Here is a 19,011-nt window from a genome sequence, read left to right on the forward strand (position 1 = left end):
ACGGATCCGTCCCCATTGACTTGCATTGTAATTCAGGACGGATCCGTTTGGCTCCGCATGGCCAGACTTTTTTTTCATGACTGTGGATCCTCCAAAAATCAAGGCAGACCCACGGACGAAAAAACGGTCACGGATCACGGACCTACGGACCCCGTTTTTGCGAACCGTAAAAAATAACGGTTGTGTGCATGAGGCCTAAATGTGATGTGAACCCAGCCTAACAGCTATGGAAAGCAAAGTGAACTTACTTTAGCTCTATATGAAGTGTAATATACTACACTGAAAAATTACACACACATTTCTGATACACAAATCTCCAAAAAGAGATGAATTCACATGATCTTTCTTGCAGCAAAGTAAATATGTGTTTTTCCATCCGTAGGTCTACATTATACAATTAACTAGCTTTGTAACACAAAATAGCGATATGCAGCTATACAGTATTGGTCAGTGTCTGCTTGCTCTGCAAACAAATCTATAGAAAACTGCTGATATTAGTTAAGGTCTCCCTGGGGGTCATGATGGGAGTCATTGCAGATAAAAGCCAAACTTGAACTTAAAAGGGGTTATCCAAGCATATTTTTTTTTACAATGAGGGGGATCGATTAGGTGAGTATTCACTTATTTTATCATTATAAACTATGGAGAGCCCTTTAAAAAATTTAAATGCACATGTCGTGGCAGTATATAAGAGAACCGGTCACCACAAAATGCAGTGCATTCTGCAGGCAGTATGTCACAGAGCAGGAGAAGCTGAGCAGATTGGTATAAATATTTTTGGGAAAAGATGCAGGATAACATAATTATACATTTATATGTCTATTTTTTATGACTTTATTGTTCACATGGGAAGTGTTCTCTGTGTAAGTGTATAAACATAGATAGCTGTCAGTCACTGATAGCTGTACACAGAGAGGAGTTATCAACGCTTGATAACATTCTCTGTTTAAGTGTATAAACATAAATAGCTGTTAGTGTTGAGCGAGCACCAAGGTGCTTGGGTGCTCGAGTAGAACACTTTACGATGCTCGGGTGTTCTACCGAGCACAATGGAACTCAATGGGTGAACCCCAGGCACCCCCTGCTCTGAAGAGGGGAGGGTGTCGGGACTCTATATCCATATATGGAGTAAGTGCTTGGGGACACACCAGTGTATTTAAATCTAATTTGAACTCCCAAGGTTGTACATTAGAGGCAGAAAAACCTCATAGTAGTTTCTGATTGAGTATTTCTATTCAGCAGAAGACTTATTTTATATTTCTGTGCATGTTAACATGTAGCTGTATAGTGCAGTGGCTAACGTCCTTGCCTCTAATGTACAAGCTTGGGGAGTTCAAATCCTGGCACAAACCTTTCAGAAATAGAGATAAAATGTATATATTTAATATTTTAATTAGTAATTGTAAAACATGTATGGCACAAAATAAATGTGAAGTTACAAAAAAAAAAAAAAAAATATATATATATATATATATATATATATATACATACACACACACACACACACACACACACACACACAGTACAGACCAAAAGTTTGGACACACCTTCTCATTCAAAGAGTTTTCTTTATTTTCATGACTATGAAAATTGTAGATTCACACTGAAGGCATCAAACCTATGAATTAACACATGTGGAATTATATACATAACAAAAAAGTGTGAAACAACTGAAAATATATCATATTCTAGGTTCTTCAAAGTAGCCACCTTTTGCTTTGATTACTGCTTTGCACACTCTTGGCATTCTCTTGTTGAGCTTCAAGAGGTAGTCACCTGAACTGGTTTTCATTTCTCAGGTATTGAAAATTTGAACGTTATACAAGAATATTATCTACAAATGTAAGATGAAATATCTATCTAGATGCTTTTTTTCTCTTTTCCCTTTTTTTCTCTTTCTGGCTTGTTCATTATTCAATTGATTACACCTGTAACTCTGTAGCCATTCCCTTTTGGGATGGACTTTAGCTCCTGTGGGCGGTGACTGTAGAGCATATATAGTTTGTTAAGATTGTATTTGGATTACCTGTTGATGAAGGCACATTGCCGAAACCTGGTCCTGGTCTTTTCATTTATGCAATAAAAGACATCTGATTTGCACTAAGACACGACTGCTGGGATTCTTTATATATATTGCTGTGGATTGATGTCCTCTCCCGTGCAGCGTGCACTTGAATGTGAGTGCTGGTTTCTCTACACCACAATATTCAGTAGGACTATCTGCTGTGTATCCACCTGACTTCTCCACAATGCAACTGAATGGTCCCAACCCCATTTATAAGGCAAGAAATCCCACTTATTAAACCTGACAGGGCACACCTGTGAAGTGAAAACCAGTTCAGGTGACTACCTCTTGAAGCTCAACAAGAGAATGCCAAGAGTGTGCAAAGCAGTAATCAAAGCAAAAGGTGGCTACTTTGAAGAACCTAGAATATGATCTATTTTCAGTTGTTTCACACTTTTTTGTTATGTATTTAATTCCACATGTGTTAATTCATAGTTTTGATGCCTTCAGTGTGAATCTACAATTTTCATAGTTTTGTCCAAACTTTTGGTCTGTAATATATATATATATATATATATATATATCTGTGGGAGGGGCTGAGGCCACTCCCTCTTTGCCTTTATAACCTTTGCTAAACACTTAGGCCCCTTTCACACAAGCAGTTTTTTATCACGCTCGTGGAAAACACATCAAAACGCATTGCACCCACGCGGAAAAAACTGAACAACTGAACGCAATCGCAGACAAAACTGACTGAACTTGCTTGCAAAATGGTGCGAGTTTCACTGAACGCACCCTGAACGCATCCGGACCCAATCCGTCACGCTCGTGTGAAAGAGGCCTTAGGCGGGACGTGCAGCCAGGTACTTCCAGGTCACGTCATGCTTGCCCTGTACTCTGCACGTCCCGCAGCTCCGCAAACAGGCTTAGGTAAGTATCGGGGTCTGGTCAGGCCGTTCTTGTCTGTGCGTTTGAAGCCGACGTGATCAGGTGAGCAGGGGTTCGGGTGTTGGGGCCCGCTGCAGAGACTGGCAGGTGCCGCTCTAGGGGAGGGTAAATGCTGCTTACCTTGGTCAATGGGCGGGGGGAGCTGACGGTCAGGTCCGGATACATGCGGGATCCTGTAAAACCGCAGGTCCGGCATTGCTCCCCCCCCCCTTCGCTATCATGTGCTCCTGGAGCGGAGCTCTGTTTCTTCATTTGGCCGCCATGTGTTTGCCAGTTGCTAGGCACCCGCACCGGCTCCACCCCCTATCTCCACGGCCTCTCCTGCTGCAGGACGTCATTAGCGCCAAGGCAACGGGGTCGCATCAGGCCCACCCTTGCATCGCAGTAAGCCCCGCCCACATATGTTTTCGGCTGCCTTCCTGGGTGTCTATCATTTTGCTCAGGTAAGGAGGGAAGTAAAGTTATAAAAAAACAAAACAAAAAAAAAAAAAACTGTTAACATTTTCTGTTGTCAGGTTATGGTCTATGGTCCCACGTAGCGGACGCCTCACGCCCAATCTCGCGGACGTCTCTTTGTCAAGCCATAGGTGGTATGTCCAGATACCCCACGCATTTTTCACGTTGGTGTCACCATGCCAAGTGTGGCTTACAGGCTTGGCTAGGGGCTCATTGTTGGTGTGTCTTCACCTGGTGCGTCCAGGCATTATTTGTCCGCGTTTTTACGTTTTCTGAAGGTTCAGGTTCTGGTCATGTCAACGTCGGCTCGGGGGTTGGGGGGGGGGGGGCATTGTTCTGTTAGTATGGCACCAGTAGAGGTCAGAAAAAGGGAGAGAAGAAGACAGGAGGCCGCGCCTCGTGTGTGGCTGTATCTTTGGTTTTGTCGCACTATATACAAGAAGCGCTTACCATATGTTGTTGTGAGGAGCCACAACAACTGGACACTGCTTATGCTGGTATTCTCCCGTCCAGCGTGCGGGGTCCTGTACTGCTGCCAAAGGTTCCTTTTTCTCTGCTCAACGTGTGGCAAGAGAAATAAGTGTTGAAGATAAAAAGGAATAGTTTTTTTAACCTCTTTTTTCGGCGCTGAAAACAGGAGTCAAATTCTCATGTAATATTTTTAAAAACAAGAAAAATATATATAGCTGTTTATTCTTTTTGTCAACGCGTTTCAAGGGCTCACGGCCCTCTTCATCAGGACAATGGAAGCATATGCTTCCATTGTCCAGATGAAGAGGGCCGTGAGCCCTTGAAACGCGTTGACAAAAAGAATAAACAGCTATATATATTTTTCTTGTTTTTAAAAATATTACATGAGAATTTGACTCCTGTTTTCAGCGCCGAAAAAAGAGGTTCAAAAAACTATTCCTTTTTATCTTCACCAGTAGAGGTCAGGCGTCCTGTCACGGTTATCACCATGTTGGCTTGCTATCCTACTTGGTACCTTCAGGTGTTATGTTTGTCAGTCCTCGTTGTACATCCGTCTGAAGCGTTTGGGCGCAATGCTACGTCTGCCGCCTCGGTGGCATGTTGTACTGCCTGGTACGTCCAGGTTGTTTTTGCTCGTCAGTCCTCGTTGTACGTCTGCTTGTAGCGTTCAGGCGCAATGTCACGTCCGCTGCCAGGGTAGCATGTTGTCCAGCCTGTCCGGCGGCACGGCAAAATAGCGGCAGGACAGATCCGACAGGGTGAACAGCCTGTCGGATCCGTCCTGCCGAAAGTGTGAAAGTATCCTTAAGCAATTGCTTTTTAATGGCTTTTGTTTCAAGATAACTAAAATTTCTTAACTCATAGCGTTAAGAGTGTGTGCGCGCGTTACCCCTGCTACATCTGTATAATAAACAATGATCGAATGGGTGCATATAGGCATGCCCAGAACTAGGTATGTATGACCACCTGTCGTTTATCCAAATTATATCGGGCTGAAGCATCTATGCCCTATATTTGTTGTATATGGACCTCTAAGATCACACAGGGCCTGAGATGCTAATCCAGGGGTGTCCAACCAACTACCCCAGATAGAGATAAATTTGTTTATACAGTTTAATTTAAGGGAGGCACCATACTCATATCTAATATTTAGAAACCAGATTCCAAAAAAGTTGGGACACTATACAAATCGTGAATAAAAACTGAATGCAATGATGTGGAGGTGCCAACTTCTAATATTTTATTCAGAATAGAACATAAATCACGGAACAAAAGTTTAAACTGAGAAAATGTACCATTTTAAAGGGAAAAATATGTTGAATCAGAATTTCATGGTGTCAACAAATCCCCAAAAAGTTGGGACAAGGCCATTTTCACCACTGTGTGGCATCTCCCCTTCTTCTTACAACACTCAACAAACATCTGGGGACCGAGGAGACCAGTTTCTCAAGTTTAGAAATAGGAATGCTCTCCCATTCTTGTCTAATACAGGCCTCTAACTGTTCAATCGTCTTGGGCCTTCTTTGTTGCACCTTCCTCTTTATGATGCGCCAAATGTTCTCTATAGGTGAAAGATCTGGACTGCAGACTGGCCATTTCAGTACCCGGATCCTTCTCCTACGCAGCCATGATGTTGTGATTGATGCAAAATGTGGTCTGGCATTATCTTGTTGAAAAATGCAGGGTCTTCCCTGAAAGAGATGACGTCTGGATGGGAGCATATGTTGTTCTAGAACCTGAATATATTTTTCTGCATTAATGGTGCCTTTCCAGACATGCAAGCTGCCCATGCCACACGCACTCATGCAACCCCATACCATCAGAGATGCAGGCTTCTGAACTGAGCGTTGACAAGGACAACCCAAGTTGTTATCCTCTTTGGTCCGGATGACATGGCGTCCCAGATTTCCAAAAAGAACTTTGAATCATGACTCGTCTGACCACAGAACAGTCTTCCATTTTGCCACTCCTGATCCCTGGCCCAGTGAAAAACGCCTGAGCTTGTGGATCTTGCTTAGAAATGGCTTCTTCTTTGCACTGTAGAGTTTCAGCTGGCAACGGCGGATGGCACGGTGGATTGTGTTCACTGACAATGGTTTCTGGAAGTATTCCTGAGCCCATTCTGTGATTTCCTTTACAGTAGCATTCCTGTTTGTGGTGCAGTGTCGTTTAAGGGCCCGGAGATCAAGGGCATCCAGTATGGTTTTACGGCCTTGACCCTTACGCACAGAGATTGTTCCAGATTGATGATGATGATAGATGCAAAGTCTTTGCAATTTTTCGCTGGGTAACACCTTTCTGATATTTCTCCACTATCTTTCTGCGCAACATTGTGGGAATTGGTGATCCTCTACCCATCTTGGCTTCTGAGAGACACTGCCACTCTGAGAAGCTCTTTTTATACCCAATCATGTTGCCAATTGACCTAATTAGTGTTAATTGGTCTTCCAGCTCTTCATTATGCTCAAATTTACTTTTTCCAGCCTCTTATTGCTACTTGTCTCAACGTTTTTGGGATTTGTTGACAGCGTGAAAATTTGAATCAACGTAGTTTTCCTTTAAAATGATACATTTACTCGGATTAAACGTTTGATTTGACATTTGCCATCTCCACATCATTGCATTCAGTTTTTATTTACAATTTGTTTAGTGTCTCAACTTTTTTGGAATCCGGTTTGTACATGCACTTTAGACACCTATTCTTGAATGGATGGAGGATCAGAGCAGGTCCACCGGGCAGCAATAGTTTTCCTAGCCTGGTACAATATTCCCCGAATACTTAACTCCACTTTTTCATCTATGTTGTCTAAATTCAAGATGCCTAGCAGGCAGATGTGTGATTTGTGATGAAAGGCAATAGAGTAAACTCTATTGATAATAGTAATAAAAGTACAGTCTGGAATTCCTTGAAAGTATAAAGCAGCCCATTACTATAAACCTGTGCCAGTGACACTATGTCCCCTAGGTGACTGATGTCAGAAAATGAAGGAGATTGGCTGAGCGTGGAGGAATCTAACAGCCTCCTTGATTTCTCTTGATTCAGTGTTGATAAAGTTAATGACCACTTGCCTTTTCTCAGCTGTTGCTCAGTGGTCATCACTTCTACCCTTTATAATCTCACCCAACCCTTCTGACTATGCGGTTGATAGCTTCATTTGGGTTTGGCTGAGCTGGTGTGAGATCATCTCTGGTGTTCCTGTTCTTCCATCTCCACTTATTCCAGGGCCTTATAGGGAAATCAGGGCCAAGGTAGTCAGGGCCCGGATTAGGGTTGTCTAGGAGGTGACCTGTTTCTTCCCTAGTTTCCAGGCCCAGTTACTGTTCCCCTTCCCTCCTGTGTTCAGTATGGAGTCCCCCCCCGTCCCCCCCCCACACACACACACACACACAGTGATCGTAACACACTACTCCTCTCCGCTCCCATGAAGTAAAACCCTACAATCTGAAAAATTCCAGTAATTATGGATTCCTCCATAAAGGAGTAAAGGGAGTTAACGAATGTATCCCAAGCAACCCCTTGTTTGTTTTTTTGTTGGGCTGTTTTCCAAACTTTTTTTTCAGCATGGCCAACATGGGTAATCCCAGCCTCCGAAGGCCCGCTAATCCAGTCTCCATAGCCAAAAGGGAAGCAGACAAATCTGAAAGGTAGCTTACTATAGAACCATTTATATGTTATCCTTGACTCTCCCCACCATCCCTTCATCTATTGCACTTCCATATTAAGGATCTGAAAATACTTTGAATCTTATTTAAAAAAAAAAAGGGAGAGATATCCAAACTGACAAGTTGTGTAAAATATACAGGAGTTAGGGCATCATATTGGGTACATAGCACCAGGCTTCCACCTTTTGACTACTTTGGTCAAATAAATCTTGTGGGCACTGTGATTCCTAGGTATTTGAACTTCCCCACTACTTGCAACTGAAACTCCACTTATCAAGGTATAAAGGGGTGGAGTGAGCATTTGAACACCACAGGTATTTTGCTAAAATAAATGCACAGGCAACTACAATAATTGCAAGTTATACACAGATATGGCATTTCACTGCTGAAATACCATAAATGTGGATGTACACTGCACGGTTTAGAAGGGAAAGACCTTCCTTTGGCTTTGCAGCTCTGATTTTTATGGATTGGTTTATGGGTGCCATGTTGCTTTTGAACAGTCTCTGGCGTGATTGGGTCCACGAGCCAAAAGAGACGGTCTGCACTACAAAAATATAGGACATATTCTATTTTTTTTTGTATTGCAGAGGCACGGGCCAAAATCCCACAGAAGAACTTTGTAGTGCTTCCGTGGGCTTCCAATCCATGCCACCGCTCCACACTGCTCTTTATCTTGAGGACTGCGGACGCATTCAATGAGTCTGCATCTGTGATACGGAGTGCATGCGGCCGGTGCCTGTATATTGTGGACCCATTGTTTGCGATCCACAATATGGGCACGGGGCACACATGCTTGTGTACATGAACCCAATGGGAAAGATCTGCACCTGATCTGTGTTTTTGACCTGCACCTGGTTTTTGCTTACAATCACCGATGGAAATAACTGATATGTGAGATAAAAGTTTTAGCGAGATTTACCAAATTCACGCAGCAGGACACACTCTACTAAATCTGGCACATCTTTAAATACACATCTAAATATTAGACAAAATTTGTAAATCTGCCCCATCTTTTTTTCATTTAACCTCAAGTGTAAATGTTAAAGGAAGAATTTAAAAAAAGCGTACACTGCAGTGCAAAATCCTATTCAAGCATTGTAGAGATGAGGAACATCAATATTAATGCACACACAGTAAGGCCTCTTGCACATGACCATATGCCCTCCGTGACATATGGTCGGTGAGCGGGCCATATGTCCTGGAGCAGGATTGATCGTGCGCACGGGAGCACACAACATCATTGGTTACAATAATGCTGAGCACGTCGGGCAGCCCGCGGGATTATTGTCCTGCACTCATAAAGTCATACGAGTGCAGGACAATAGCACCACGGGCGGCCCGATGTGCACAGCATCATTGTAACCTATGATGCGGTGCGCTCCCGTGCGCACGACCAATCCCGCTCCAGGACATATGGCACGCTCACCGACCATATGTTACGGAGGGCATACCGTCGTGTGCAAGAGGCCTAAGTATATTGTGGTTGCTGTTATCTTTTTGCCAGCAATTGTTTGTGCATTTTTACTACAATGAATGTAATATTTTACTTTAATAATAAAAAAACCACATTAAAAACTGTTGCAAACGGATGTGAACTCCCACTTAGGCCTCATGCACACGACCGAATGTATTTTGCGGTCTGCAAAAAAATACGGATGATGTTCGTGTGCATTCCGTATTTTGCGGCACAGAACAGCTGGCCCCTAATAGAACAGTACTATCCTTAGCAGTAATGCGGACAATAATAGGACATGTTCTATTTTTTGGCAGAACGGAAATACGGAAACAGAATGCACAGAGTAAATTCCGCATGCTTTGCGGACCGAAATGAATAGTTGCCTATACGGTCCGCAAAATAAACAGAATGGACACGCATGAGGCCTTACAAAGATGAAAATCAATGGTCGAAAGTATGACACAACATATGAGACAGAGCATTGAGACTTATAAATCCCTCAAAAATGTTGTTTCACATCAGTCATTTTTTCCGTTCTTCTAATCCATCAGAAGAACAGAAAAATAAAGAAAAAAAAAAATGATCCTGTAACAAAATAGAAGCCTGTGCATTAAATATGCACATTTGGCATCCGTACTGCATGCAGTACTTCTTTTTCCACCAAAAAAAAAAAAAAAAAAAAAAAAAAAAAAAAGATCTTTACAGGATTTTGCACGGGATATTTTGTTCTTTATTTTTCTATTCTTCTGACGGATTAGAAGAACGGAAAAAAAAAAAAATCACAGTGAAGTGAACTCTCCCTAACTTCCATAAGTTAAAGTATAACTGTCATATATTATTATTTTTTGGGAGTATTGGATTGTGGTGATTAATATCTCCTTGGTGGCCCTATTTCAACTTTTCACTGTGCATTCAATTACCCCTTAATTCCACAGTTTTGTTCCCTGTACTGCCTACTTTTACCTCTGCTTAAAATAGGGTTGCTAGGCATGGTCCGTCTATCTGTAAGGACGGAGGACGCAGCCTGCAAGGTCACATTCCTGACAGCCAGGGACTGTAAGTAAATGATTAAAGCCAGGTCCTCCCCAGCAGCTGATAACAGTGCCTGGGCTGTGTGCACTTCTCCCTGCCCCTGCGCTTGGCAGACGCTCCCTCAGCAGAGCTGGACAATGCAGAGCGAAGCAGCGCAGACCAGGGAAGGGAGATCTGCCATCTGCTCAGTGTATAAATGAAAGCAACATGTGGTAAGAGGACCTCTTTGTGCTGCAGGAGATTAACCCTTTAGGGGGGGAGGGCTCTGGTTACTGACACTTTTGGGGGGCTATTGTTACTGGCTAGTGAGGGCAGGCGGGATTAGCCTCAGGGTGAGAGCAGTTGCGGCCATCTTAACTGAATAGTGAAATTGCAGTTTTATGCAGACTGGTGGCTAAGGGCTGAATATTATTAAATATGGGGTAAGTCAGTCTAATAGTAACTGATTCTGGAATATCATGTTATTACTAACTACATATATGAAAATTGAAATTAGGGTCTAAGTGTGACAGTTATCCTTTAAGCTATTAAAGAGGCTGTCCTAGATAAGAAATTTGCCTAAGGCGTCATGCACACAACCGTTTTTCGGGTCCGCATCCGAGCCGCAGTTTTTGTGGCTCGGGTGCGGACCCATTCACTGCAATGGGGCCGCAAAAAATGAGGACAGCACTCCGTGTGCTGTCCGCATCTGTTGCTCCGTTCCGAGGCCCCGCAAAAAAAGATGTTATGTCCTATTCTTGTCCGTTTTGCAGACAAGAATAGGCATGTCTACAATGGGCCGCCAGTTCCGCAAATTGCGGAAGGCACACGGCAGCTTGCATTTTTTGGCAGATCCGCGGTTTGCAAAAAACAGCACGGTCGTGTGCATGAGGCCTAGGAGCAAGAAAATGCACACAAAAAAAAATATTAAAATGACTAACCTTATAAATCCCCCACAGCTCCAGCACTGCTTCTCCCTACTACTAATGCAGTGATGAGGTCCCATATTTCATTTACATGACCACCAACCAGCCTGTTATGTATTGTACATACAGTGTTACTGCTGAGGCCAGTGACCAGCTACAGTGGTCACATGAATTGTCTACATGTTATCATTACTGCAGGACTGACAGAAATCTGCTGTTAGGCAAATTTCTTAAAATCCCAGACAACCCCATAGAGTAGACTGAACAATTAAAGGGTTGGTCACAAATATCAGAATGGTGGGGGTCTGACACCTGGCACCCCCACCTATCAGCTACTGGCACCAGTGAGTGGGCTCAGAAGCTGATCCTGCCTGATAAGCAGCTGGTAGTAGTTGTGTAATGCAGCTAAAACCCAGCTGCAACTACCAGGATCAGTGATAAATCAGATCTCAGATTGGTACCGAATGGTTACTATGGCAGCCTGGGGCCTTGTGAAGACCTGCCATAGTAACCTGCCTGTTAAGCTCTGCATGCCAGGGCTTAAAGGAGGTCTGTAAAAATACCATAGCCTGAAATAGTTTTCTATTGCAGTCTATGGTATAAGCAAAAATGTCCAACTATTAAAATATCATGCAAAGTAAACGCAGTAACAGAAAAAGTCAAATTTGTTGTTAATTAGTCACCTTACCCCCCCCAAAAAAAAAAATCAACAAATAACAAGCCTCTGTAGGCAGAAATATAAAAAAAGTTGTGAAACATGATAAAAACGATATAAATCTGGCATATCTCACGTAATTTTTAGCGCCTGCTGAATGGCGTAAAAAAAAAAACATGGCTGAATTGCGTTGTTTTTTTTTTTTTTCAATTTCACCCCACAAAGAATAGCCAGATATAAAAATACCACAGCAGCAGAGTCTAGTAAGAATAACACATTAAAACCACTAGACAATGCACAATATTGAGAGCAGATACATGAGCACTCCTAGTTTTCCTTTAACAGTTGCATCGATCCCCTGACACAGCTCCCCCGAAGTGCTGAGACTGACGTACACTGGTTGCTATAGCAATGTATTTGTCCAGACATTCCACAGAATGGAGGCAGGTTTCATTACAATATGCAGTGAGGAAAATAATACATCAGCAGCTTTTATATGGATTTTATCTAAAGTATGGCAAATTAAAAAGCTTTTTCCCACATACAAACATCTGTCCAAAACACACATACACAAAGCACAACTACAGTGAAATGATACGGAAAATTATTTTTGTTGCGGATTTCATTTTACATCAGTACAACGTTCATTTGTCCCGTTTCCTTCACCTTTTCCAATACAAAATACAGCCATGTTAACCTTGGTTTTATATCGGCACCACGCAACGAGTGCTGTGTAGTGAACAGCGACAGAAGCAATCTATTGGATGAGATACTCATCTGATGGACGTGTAGAATACACTGTAAGGCTACTTTCTCACTCGCATTTTTGGCTTTCCGTTTGAGAGATCCGTTCAGGGCTCTCGCAAGCGGTCCAAAACGGATCAGTATTCCCCTAATGCATTCTGAATGGAAAAGGATCCGCTCAGAATGCATCAGTTTGCCTCTGTTAAGTCTCTATTCTGCAGAGACAGACGAGACAGAGCTAAACGGATCCATCCTGACACACAATGTAAGTCAATGGGGATGGATCCATTTTCTCTGACACATTAGAAAACTGATCCATCCTCCACTGACTTTCAATGGAGTTCATGATGGATCCATCTTGGCTATGTTACAGATAATACAAACAGATCAGTTAATGACGGATGCATGCGGTTGTATTGTAACTGATCAGTTTTTGCAGATCCAGGAGGAATCCACCAAAAACGCGAAATGTGAAAGTAGCCTAATAATTCATCATTATGGGTCAGCTTTATCTATAAGGTTATCTACATATGACCACTGCACTGCAGTACAAGGGCTTGATAAACGAGGCATTCAACCAAAAACATTTTTTGTGGGTTTATGCATTAAACTCAAGCGTAAACACATTGTTACATCAGCTCCACTGACGCACACACTTACATTGCAGCAGGAAGTAAAAAAAAAAACTGACATTATGGGAGAGATTTATCAAACTGGTGTAAAGTAGAACTGGCTTAGTTGCCCATAGCAACCAATCAGATCCCACCTTTCCATTTTACAAAGGAGCTTTAAAAAAAGGAAAGGTGGAATCTGATTGGTTGCTATGGGAAACTAAGCCAGTTCTACTTTACACCAGATGCTACTTGTACAGTTGTTACATAATTACTGTAGTCTGCAGTGCTCCTCCATACAGTAAAAACAAAAACCGTATCCCTAACAGATAACGTCCCATCAGAGGCCAATAGAACATCCGGTCTCCAGGACAGAAGTACCCCTGACCTACCTGACTCCCAGCAACCCTGCTTATCAGCTGTTCTGCAGTAGTTCCAGCACCGGCGACAGGCATCAGAACTACACAGCTCCATTCACCTGCAGATTTGGGTGAGCACTGGGCGCTACAGTTGGCTAGAGTTGAAACTGATGCATCACAGCTGCCCTTGGTGCAAGGTATCAATGTATCATTAATTAAACATTGTATCAAGAACGTGATGATACAACTTTCAGAAACAGATATCAGTTGAACACTCATATCTTCAGCACTTTGCTGAACAGCCCTCTGTCGCAGAACCGACCGCCCTGTCACACGACACGGATGCCACTCTCAGGACTGATTCACTTCACTCAAGCTTGCACTCGCCTTCTACTCAGGCTGCCAAATGAGCATGAATCACACCCCACCACAGTCCCGGTACCCCAAACTCACTGCCATCATATTGCATTACAATTATTAAAATAATAATCAGGGGACAATAGAAACCTGAACATCACCTTGCTCGCAGGCAGACAGAGGGTACAAGGCAAACCATTATTACATATTACACTATTTACAGGTGTGCAAAACTGTTACAAAAATAAAAGTATTAAAACAGAAAAGTTCTTATACTTAACGAATGGCTTTGTAAGAGTCTGTTTTCTGGTCCTAGGGAGAACACGGAACACAACCCAATGTTGATGGGATCCACAAATTGTGTCATAGAAATGTCCAAACTCCCTCATTTTTATCTCTATTTAGCAGAAGGTGGAGCTGAGAGAGGTCTCTCTCCCATTCGTGGCCCAGACTTTTGGGAAGGCGTTCAATACACATACATACTCCACCTCTCTCATTCAGCTGACAGATATGAAATATACAGAAAGTATGTTTGACGGACATACAGACGCCAACATGTTTTTATCATGCCGAGCACTTTGATAGCAAATATGACCGGTGTAGGGGTCCCAGAACATTTGTGACAGAGTAAAGGGAGTTGTATGGGGAGGCAAGTATTTTCCTCCCAGTGTGTGCTGCTGGACTGATTGGCGGCCAGGTGGGGTCAAACACCGGACTGGATCTCTGGTGCCAGTCCGGGTTTTGGCAACACCTAGCTGCCTTTAACCTCTTAAGGACACATGACGTACCGGTACGTCATGATGTCCTGGTACTTAAGGACACATGTACGTCATGTATGGTTTCGATCACCGCCGCGCGGCGGGTGGTGATCGGAACCCGGTGCCTGCTCAAATCTTTGAGCAGGCATCTAGGTAAATGCGCCGGAGGGTCCTGTGACCCCCCCCCCATGTCGGTGATCGCAGAAAACCGCAGGTCAATTCAGACCTGCGGTTTTTTGAGTTTCCGGGTTATTCAGGTCTCTGAAGACCCGATAACCCCACCAATCACCATCCAGCGATCCTGAGTGGTGATGGTGACATCACCACTCAGGATCGCTTCTGATTAGTCTGTGGGCGGTCCGACGGGATATTCAAAAGAGGCAGGAGCTCCTCTCCTTCTCCTTTTGTGTTAAGGAGCCTGTGTGTCCGCCATCGCTGCCAGCACCCCGATCTGTGCCCCCAGCACCCCCCATCAGGTACATAGGGAAAGTTTGGGTTAGGCAGGGAAAAAAAAAGGGAAAGTTAGTTTGTGAACTTTTCATTGCATCACCCTAAGTTAGGGTGTCTGGGGTCCACAGCACACAGCACAGCTGTGTGACCCTAGACCCCCCAGGGGTGCTGCCGCTTGCCCCACCCACTTTTTTGTGGTACATATATTTTTTGGGGGTGTACGCTGACTGTGGCCGGCACTCTTAGTGTCCGGCCACTGTTAGCGCATCGCACACCCCACTGCTGATCAACTTCGGACGGTTGATCAGCGGTTTTGCTTTTTTTTTTTTTACATTTTTGGGGCTTTTTTTTGTTAGTTTTTTTTTTCTGTTAGTTTTAGGGTTAAGTCTGCGAACACCCGTGCCCCCACACGCACGCACCCAAAATAAAGATTTCCACATACGCACATACACACGCAGACACACCCTCCCCTATGGCCTGCCGGACGTTCTCGGCCGAGGAGGCATACGCCCAGCTTGCCTCCGACTCCGAGAATCCCAGTGAGGACGAGGACGACCCCACATTCCTGTTATCATCCGCGTCCTCCTCATCATCTAGCGATGATGATGAGCCCCCAAGGGGACCGCCATGTTAGGGACCCTGTGGCCCAGCCTAGTACGAGCAGCTCTGGGGCTCGTACTGGTTTCCCGGCCCACCAGTTAAATCCACCGGAGCACCCTGCCGGTGAACTTGTCTGGTGTAGCCCAGAGCGATACGAGCCCGTGATTCCTGATTTTGTAGGCCATTCAGGAATCCAGATTTCCACAGTGGGCTACACTGAATATGACTTTTTTTGTCATTTTTTCAGTGACCCACTGGCAAATCTGATGGTGGAGCAGACGAATCTGTACGCCCAACAGTTCGTCGCTCAACACCCGGGCTCCTTTTTGGCCAGGCCCGGTGGCTGGACGCCGGTCAGTGCAGCCGAAATGAGGACATTTTGGGGCCTCGTGCTGCATATGGGCCTGGTCAAGAAACCCAATGTCAGGCTGTACTGGAGTGGTCCTACACCAGATCCCACTTTACAGTATGGCCATGACACACTCCCAGTTTGAGGCCATCCTGAAATGTCTGCATTAGGCCTCATGCACACGACCGTTGTGTGCATCCGTGGCTGTTGTGCAGTTTTTATCGCGGACCCAATGACTTTCAATGGGTCAGTGGAAAAATCGGAAAATGCACCGTTTTGCAGCCGAGACCGTGATCCGTGTATCCTGTCCGTCAAAAAAATAGGACCTGTCCTATTTTTTTGACGGACAACGGTTCACGGACCCATTCAAGTCAATGGGCCCGTGAAAGAACACCGATGCACACAAGATTGGCATCCGTGGCCGTAGGTTACTTTCATACAGACGGATCCGAAGATCCATCTGCATAAAAGCTTTTTCAGATCCGACAGTATATTCTAACACAGAGGCGTTCCCCCCTCCCTCCCCTGTAGTTAACTCATTGGTGGCCAGTAGAAGCATTATACTTACCTGCGAGCTGCGATGTCTGTGGCCGGCCGGGAGCTCCTCCTACTGGTAAGTGACAGGTCTGTGCGGCGCATTGCTTAATGATCTGTCACTTACCAGAAGGAGGAGCTCCCGGCCGAACACAGACATCGCAGCTCGCAGGTAAGTATAATGCTTCTACAAATTGCACAGGGACATTCCTCCAGTTCTATGAGGCAGTCCTGAAGGCCCTGATCTTTTTGGACCGCGAAAGAGCAGGCCGGAGTACCTCGGGAACTGTAGGTGCCCGGATCGTCCCCGGCCAACACTTTCCAGGTGTGGTCCCCCATACTGGAAAGAAGGGACGAACCAAAAAAAGGTGCAGAGTGTGTCACAGGAGGGGGATACAGAAGGACACCACTACTCAATGTGACACGTGCCCCGATCATCCGGGCCTCTGCATTAGTTGCTTCAGGGAGTATCACACTTCCATGGAGTACTAAATTTACAGGGAGTGCAGAATTATTAGGCAAGTTGTATTTTTGAGGATTAATTTTATTGTTGAACAACAACCATGTTCTCAATGAACCCAAAAAACTCATTAATATCAAAGCTGAATATTTTTGGAAGTAGTTTTTAGTATGTTTTTAGTTTTAGCTATTTTAGGGGGATATCTGTGTGTGCAGGTGACTATTACTGTACATAATTATTAGGCAACTTAACAAAAAACAAATATATACCCATTTCAATTATTTATTTTTACCAGTGAAACCAATATAACATCTCAACATTCACAAATATACATTTCTGACATTCAAAAACAAATCAGTGACCAATATAGCCACCTTTCTTTGCAAGGACACTCAAAAGCCTGCCATCCATGGATTCTGTCAGTGTTTTGATCTGTTCACCATCAACATTGCGTGCAGCAGCAACCACAGCCTCCCAGACACTGTTCAGAGAGGTGTACTGTTTTCCCTCCTTGTAAATCTCACATTTGATGATGGACCACAGGTTCTCAATGAGGTTCAGATCAGGTAAACAAGGAGGCCATGTCATTAGATTTTCTTCTTTTATACCCTTTCTTGCCAGCCACGTTGTGGAGTACTTGAACGCGTGTGATGGAGCATTGTCCTGCATGAAAATCATGTTTTTCTTACCTTGCAGACTTCTTCCTGTACCACTGCTTGAAGAAGGTGTCTTCCATAAACTGGCAGTAGGACTGGAAGTTGAGCTTGACTCCATCCTCAACCCGAAAAGGCCCCACAAGCTCATCTTTGATGATACCAGCCCAAACCAGTACTCCACCTCCACCTTGCTGGCGTCTGAGTCGGACTGGAGCTCTCTGCCCTTTACCAATCCAGCCATCTGGCCCATCAAGACTCAATCTCATTTCATCAGTCCATAAAACCTTAGAAAAATCAGTCTTGAGATATTTCTTGGCCCAGTATTGACTTTTCAGCTTGTGTGTCTTGTTCAGTGGTGGTCGTCTTTCAGCCTTTCTTACCTTGGCCATGTCTCTGAGTATTGCACACCTTGTGCTTTTGGGCACTCCAGTGATGTTGCAGCTCTGAAATATGGCCAAACTGGTGGCAAGTGGCATCTTGGCAGCTGCACGCTTGACTTTTCTCAGTTCATGGGCAGTTATTTTGCGCCTTGGTTTTTCCACACGCTTCTTGCGACACTGTTGACTATTTTGAATGAAATGCTTGATTGTTCGATGATCACGCTTCAGAAGCTTTGCAATTTTAAGAGTGCTGCATCCCTCTGCAAGATATCTCACTATTTTTGACTTTTCTGAGCCTGTCAAGTCCTTCTTTTGACCCATTTTGCCAAAGGAAAGGAAGTTGCCTAATAATTATGCACACCTGATATAGGGTGTTGATGTCATTAGACCACACCCCTTCTCATTACAGAGATGCACATCACCTAATATGCTTAATTGGTAGTAGGCTTTCGAGCCTATACAGCTTGGAGTAAGACAACATGCATAAAGAGGATGATGTGGTCAAAATACTCATTTGCCTAATAATTCTGCACGTAGTGTATATCCCAATTTAGCACTGACATCGGATAAAAAAAACTGGTTCTCAGACTTGAGATACCAAAAAAACCTAAAATAATTGAATGAAAGTAGACATATTAGGTATTGCCGCGTCTGTAATAATCTCCTCTATAAAAATAGCCCATGACCTAACCCCCCAGATTAACACGGTCAAGGAAAAACAAAATAAAGTGCAAAAAAAGATTTTTTATTTGTCACCTTACATAACAAAAAGTTTAATAGCAAGTGATCAAAAAGTCATATAGCCCCCAAAATAGTGCCAATAAAACCATCCGCTCGTCCCGCAAAAAAATCAGCCCCCACATAAGATAATCGCATAAAAAAGAAATAAAAAAATGACACTTAGACTTTAGAGATATAAAAAAATTATTTTTGTATCAAAAAGGATAATATAATTAATTGTAAAAAAAAGTAGACCTATTGGGTATCGCCACGTCCGTAAGAATCTCCTCTATAAAAATATCCCATGACCTAACCCCCCAGATTAACACTGTTAAAAAAAAAAAAAAAAAAGAGGTGCCAGAAACGCAATTTTGGGCACTTTTCCATTTCAATCCGTTTTTTCCGGTAAGGCCTCTTTCACACGGGCGTCAGTTTTTTT

At 43.7% G+C, this 19,011-nt stretch overlaps 1 protein-coding gene across 18 annotated transcripts in view; it reads right to left on the reverse strand.

The window, feature by feature from the left end:
- Positions 1-19,011, reverse strand: part of PTPRS (protein tyrosine phosphatase receptor type S) — a 580,801-nt gene that overhangs the window by 502,705 nt on the left and 59,085 nt on the right. Inside the window, exon 1 of one of the 18 annotated variants that reach the window (XM_044268273.1) lies at positions 13,947-14,030. The exons of 16 other annotated variants lie outside the window; for them this stretch is intronic. The gene's annotated coding sequence lies outside the window, so the exon portion shown is untranslated. Of the gene's footprint in view, positions 1-13,941; positions 14,031-19,011 lie in introns of those variants that run through there. One more of the 18 variants, XM_044268281.1, reaches the window with a different exon arrangement.

The sequence above is a fragment of the Bufo gargarizans genome, chromosome 1 (assembly GCF_014858855.1).
Source record: "Bufo gargarizans isolate SCDJY-AF-19 chromosome 1, ASM1485885v1, whole genome shotgun sequence".
Classification (NCBI taxonomy): domain Eukaryota; kingdom Metazoa; phylum Chordata; class Amphibia; order Anura; family Bufonidae; genus Bufo; species Bufo gargarizans.